Raw genomic sequence first — 6,796 nt, forward strand, 5'->3', positions numbered from 1 at the left:
TTCTCCAGTGCATGAAAGTGAAAAGTGAAAGTGAAGTCCCTCAGTCGTGTCCGACTCTTATCGATCCCATGGACTGCAGCCTACCAGGCTCCTCCGTCCATGGGATTTTCCAGGCAAGAGTACTGATGTAATGATATCCTGGTAGCTGTAAGTGTGTCTAGTTTCCAGATCTTGGTTTCTATTATGGTTTTCCAATAAAAGCAACTAGGTCTGCTTGGGGAAATGGCTGATTCTAGGAAAGACAAGGGATGAATCTGGGTATCTTGCGGTGCAAGAAAGTAAGGAGGTTCTGAAAAATAGCTTTAGAAAAAAGAGAAAGAAAAAAAAAAACAGAAAGGAAAGAGGGAAAAAAGCAAAAGACACCTAAATCATGGTTATTGCTGTATATTAATGGCATATAGGAGTAAACTAAAGGAGCTCTCAATTCTTAATACTGAAACAATTTGAGCAAAAAAATAATATAATACTAGATTGTAATTACATATAGAATAAATTTTCCTGATCTATTCTTTTTACAAGATAAAATAAGTAAATAGGTAGATAGGGGGAGAATAGGTAATTCTCTCATACAGAAAAATTTCAAAAAGTTTATGTAGCTTACCTTGGCCTCGAATATAGTGGAGCATGACTACTTGAGTTGGGCCACACATAAATGACTTCCTTCCAAAGACTGCGTGTGTGTATGTGTGTGTGTGTGTAGGGTGGGACAAAAAAGAGTGACTTACAGTGGATAAATCTGACAAATACTGCCTCAGCCAGGTGATCAAGGTCAATATCAATAACAGTCAGAAATCATGTTAACGGTATATACACTTGATATAATATAATGAGAATGGTATCTTACCTCTGTAGTCTTTCCTGCAATTTTAGATTGCTTTCTCTTCCTTTTCCCTATTTTTCCTTTCCAAATCATGTTTTTTTCTTGTTTTTATTTATTTATTTATTTTTTTACTTTACAAAATTGTATTGGTTTTGCCATACATCAACATGCATCTGCCACGGGTGTACACGTGTTCCCCATCCTGAACCCCCCTCCCACCTCCCTCCCCATACCATCCCTCTGGGTCATCCCAGTGCACCAGCCCCAAGCTTCCTGTATCCTGCATCCAACCTGGACTGGCGATTCGTTTCTTATATGACATTATACATGTTTTAATGCCATTCTCCCAAATCATCCCCCACTTCCCTCTCCCACAGAGTCCAAAAGACTGTTCTATACATCTGTGTCTCTTTTGCTGTCTCGCATACAGGGTATTATATATGGAATTTAGAAAGATGGTAATGACAACCCTATATGCCAGATCATTTTAAATCTGTACAATATTATCTATATGCTTATGCCATAGAGGTAACTGTTGTAATTTACATCAATATATTCTTTTTTTTTTATGGTATATTTCTCCATCTATTCTTTTTTTGCATGCCTGAAAAATATGTATTTTTGTATTGTATATACCAAATTTTAAAGTTACATGCTCAATACTGTCTTATATACCTTATTATATTTTTAATATTTCTCCATTAATTATGATTTTATGATCTACTCATGTTTTTATGGCAGCTATAATATGTCATTTAAAACTCCAGAGAGTACATCCCTATGTTTTTCCTATTCATTCTTGCATTGATGTACATGAAAGTATCTTGCAATATATAACAAATAATGGTTCAATGAATACCTTGAACATGGATTCTTATAGAAATGCATGTGTTAAATCTCTTTTGCATGTCTAATAGGAGCATATGCTTTACATTTTAAAGTCGAACATATTGGTGAGTGAAGGTAAATTGTGATTTCATTGTCACCCTATTGAAAAGACATACAACACTGGTTTCATGTTAAAACCAGTGCAGTGTTACATCTCTGCAATTGGAGTTTGAATTCTCTGTGGCTGTTATATTGAAACTCTTAATTTTATCTTTGAATTTATGATTTTCAAATGAAATCTATGGATTAAATTTTCAGGGGTTTGGGGGAAGGGAGCAGAGAGTGGCTTGAAGCCTAGCTTCATTTGCCACACTGTATCCCACCACCCTCCTATCTCCTCTCTGTGGGATGAGTTCTTGGTTTCCTGCTCCCTGTCCTTCTGCACCACAGCCCTCATCCACTCACATTCCTTAATTGTAGCTTGACTAACACTAAAGGCCATGCCCCAAGATGCCTGCCACCATCCTTCAGGGGCATCAACTGAATTACACCAGTAAGGGGAGGTATGGATACTGTGGTCACCAGATATCCCCAGCCAGGGCCTGGACTCTGGCACAGAGAAAGATGAAAGTCCCAGTATGGGTACTCTTTGCTGCCCTAGGCTGCCAGTGTCACAGTTTTGGTGGAAGATTCTTCTAGAGGTACCCTCTCACTTATCCTTTGATCCAAGTAAGGAGAGCATCTTAGCAAAGAGGTTGCAATCTCTTCATGGTTTAAGGGTGGCTGACCCACAGAAAGGGGAGATGAATTTCTCTGCCCTAAACCATGTATGATATGTCATTCTGGCTACTGACAGGAGAGAATCCTGGGATTCTCCTGTAAACCCCCTCTGGTACTTCCTTGGCTCGCTGTTGTATCTTATTCTTTTATCTGCATGTCTGAGATATTTACAAGCGTTTTTTGTTTAATTTATTAATGTGGGAATTATACCAGTATGTTTTCTAATATGAAACATTCCTTATATGCCTTAGATAAAACTCATTTTATCAACTGTATATAAAGAATATCAGGTTATAAAAAATGTTCTGCATAAGGCCTACATAAAATATGACTCAGGCAAAAAAGTCATAAATAGAGCGCTTTGGGTTATGAAATATAGCTAAATATTATAATGAAATTCAGCAAAATATAGTCCTTTAAAAAGGTAAAATAAAGAAGTGAAATGTATTTCAATAGCAAAATAGCTTAATGTTAGAAAATTTACTACCAAATATATTACATAAATAGGGCAATAGAAAAAAGTAAAATGTCAAACAGTTACACATAAATAAAGTTAGTAGATGATAAAAATTAATTTAATTAGTCAATTTATAGCTGTGCTTGAAGCTAATTAAAATAGATAATACTGTACTAGGATGTTTTAAACTCATATCTTTAATATGTACTAATATAGTAGTAATCAACAGACACTCTCAAACTTAATTGCTGATTATTAAAGTAATTGTCATTAAAATTCAGAGGATGATAACGTATAAGGACATAATATATAGGGTGGTATGTTCAAGCCATTGTGATAACAACAAATATATGTTACAATTATCTACTAGAACAATGTGATAATATTTTAATTATGTGTAGGTTGTTTTATTTTATAACAATAAAAATCCAGTTGAGCCAACTAGAACAAAATAATTATTATTATTGAATGTTCAGTAAGAGAGCATATTCACAAGCCATTAACTTTATTTGGAAATAAAGTTGTAAGAACTTATTCTATAAAGTGTGAGACAACACATAATCTATGAATAGGTGGAACATTATACCTGGTTTCTGACTAGATGAAACAATTTTTTAAATAATTTTAAACTAGTGAGATGAATACTTTGCTACATAAAGACATACATCAAATTAATAGCACTGGTCTGAAAGAATAACATGGAAAAAATTTATTTAGTTGTATTTTAGATTAACTTCATGTATGTGTAGATAGCTGGATGTGTTTATATAGTTATTTTATTATAACATATAATGGCACCCCACTTGAGTACTCTTGCCTGGAAAATCCCATGGATGGAGGAGCTTGGAGGGCTGCAGTCCATGGGGTCGCTGAGGGTTGGACACGACTGAGCAACTTCACTTTCACTTTTCACTTTCATGCATTGGAGAAGGAAATGGCAACCCACTCCAGTGTTCTTGCCTGGAGAATCCCAGGGACGGGGGAGCCTGTTGGGCTGCCATCTATGGGGTCGCACAGAGTCGGACACGACTGAAGTGACTTAGCATAGCATTATTTGCTAACCTTTTTGAAAATAAAAATAGACCCTCTGGCTCATACATTATATCAAAATAGTTCTAAACTACTATAATTTTTTATATAGACACATATAATAAAGTCAAGGGCTTCCCTTGTAGCCCAGCTGGTAAAGAATCCACCTATCATGCAGGAGACTTGGGTTTGCTCCCTGGGTTGGGAAGATTCCCTGGAGAAGGGAATGCCAATCCACTCCAGAATTCTGGCCTGGAGAATTCCATGAACTGTATAGTCCATGGGGTCACAGAGAGTCAGACACAACTAAGCCACTTTCACTTCACTTCATACTAAAAGGCACTTTTAAATGGTTCTTTTATATACTAATTTGTGAGTAGAAACATGAATACAATTTATTTCCCCATCTATCAATTTATATCCCCATCTATCCCCATCTATCATTTATTACCCCCTATCTATCAAGGTATTGATCAAAAAACAAACCAAGCAACAATCCTAAATAAATTTTAAAATATTCTTATCTTTTGATCCAGAAATACTTCTAAAATTTTATTCCAGGTAAGCCCTTAAGGATATTATACATAACTAAGCTACTGGGATTTTATTATAGTATTGTTTTTATTAGCAGAAAGTTGGTGTCACAAAACATGGTTTATCTCTTTGATTGCTGCTGCTGCTGCTGCTGCTGCTAAGTCGCTTCAGTTATGTCCGACTCTATGCGACTCCATAGACCGCAGCCCACCAGGATCTGCCGTCCCTGGGATTCTCCAGGCAAGAACACTGGAGTGGGTTGCCATTTCCTTCTCCAGTGCATGAAAGTGAAAAGTGAAAGTGAAGTTGCTCAGTCGTGTCCGATTCTTCGCAACCCGATGGACTGCAGCCTACCAGGCTTCTCCGTCCGTGGGATTTTCCAGGCAAGAGTAGTGGAGTGGGGTGCCATCACCTTCTCCGATCTCTTTGATTAAAATGTATGAATTCATTAAAGTGAATTTGGAGATAGTATGAATGCGGTTGAATTAAAACAAAAGATCTTGGAGAAATGTCTATTTAGTTCTTTGGCCCATTTTTTGATTGGGTCATTTATTTTTCTGGAGTTGAGCTGTAGGAGTTGCTTGTATATTTTTGAGATTAGTTGTTTGTCAGTTGCTTCATTTGCTATTATTTTCTCCCATTCTGAAGGCTGTCTTTTCACCTTGCTAATAGTTTCCTTTGATGTGCAGAAGCTTTTAAGGTTAATTAGGTCCCATTTGTTTATTTTTGCTTTTATTTCCAATATTCTGGGAGGTGGGTCATAGAGGATCCTGCTGTGATGTATGTCAGAGAGTGTTTTGCCTATGTTCTCCTCTAGGAGTTTTATAGCAAAAGAGACACTGATGTATAGAACAGTCTTATGGACTCTGTGGGAGAGGGAGAGGGTGGGAAGATTTGGGAGAGTGACATTGAAACATGTAGAACATCATGTAAGAAACGAATTGCCAGTCCAGGTTCAATGCGCAATACTGGATGCTTGGGGCTGGTGCACTGGGATGACCCAGAGGGATGGTGTGGGGAGGGAGGAGGGAGGAGGGTTCAGGATGGGGAACACATGTATGCCTGTGGCGGATTCATTTTGATATTTGGCAAAACTAATACAATTATGTAAAGTTTAAAAATAAAATAAAATTAAAAAAAAAAAGATCTTGGAAAATATTTTGTGTCATATAATCCCATTTAATGTAAGATGAGGAAGTGAAGAGAAAATTAGTCATGCCCAACCCTTTGTGACCCCATACACTATAGCCTGCAAGGCTCCTCTGTTCATGGAATTCTCCAGGTAAGAATACTGGCATGGGTAGCCATTCCCTAAGATATATTCCATCAATTGGAAAGTCTATCCAGAAGTAATGAGAAAAACATGGCTGAGTTGCTTAAATATAGAGGCGTTTTTTACTTAACAAGGACATAGTTGTTGACTTTTTCCAATGTATCAAGGATGATCATCATCAGAGGCATTGGTTGCTTCAGTCCTTCGGCTCTACCTTCTTTAGTGTGTGAAAATTTTCCATCATGTCCATTTTCTTCATCTTGAGGTGGTTTCTAAAGTGCCAGGTATTATGTCCACTTTCAAAAAAAAAAAAAACAAGAGGAAACAGAGGTAATTATATCTATATATTTCTCCTTGTATAAAAAATGCAAAACTTTCTCAGAAAACACAAGCAGAATTCTGTCCATATGTCATTGACTAAAATTGTGACATTGACACATCTAACTGGAAATACTGTGTCAACTGTTACATTGACACACCTAAATGGAAACTTTTACAATTTTCATAAAAGTTGGGGGAACAGGTGTCTTGGGAATTGATGTTTGTTAATCCAATTTACAGAATCTGATATACTTAGTGAGGGAGAGAACGATCTCCAAAATGGACCACAATAATTACCTCTCATGGAGGTAACAGCAATAGTTACCTCCTGTTCATTGCCACTGTATAATAGCCTCCCATCAAATAAGGACTAAATCTCTACTAATGAATAGCATATGGCAAGAATTGTGGATATCACTTCCAACATTAGGTTATAATCATAAATATTAGAGTTATAAAAATAAAATAAACAGTTATCAGAAACTACAAAAAGATGATAGCTTCCATCATGGGCACTCTATCTCATTCTATTGTCTGCCAGCTCTGAGGAAAGTGAGCTTCCACTATATAAGTTGTTCTAGGGAGTGACCCATGTATCAAGGAACTGATATCTTTAGCCAATAACTACATGAGAGAAATTAGAAGTCAATCTTCCCTGAAGTGAGCTTTTTAGATTATCACAGCCTTGTTCAAAAGTATGATTGTAGTTCTCTGAGGAACCCTGAACTGAAGGACTCAGCTAAGTTGTACAAGG

The sequence above is a fragment of the Bos grunniens genome, chromosome 1, assembly GCF_055505025.1.
Source record: "Bos grunniens cultivar Pamir isolate PY7600 chromosome 1, Bosgru_T2T1.0, whole genome shotgun sequence".
NCBI classification, from domain to species: domain Eukaryota; kingdom Metazoa; phylum Chordata; class Mammalia; order Artiodactyla; family Bovidae; genus Bos; species Bos grunniens.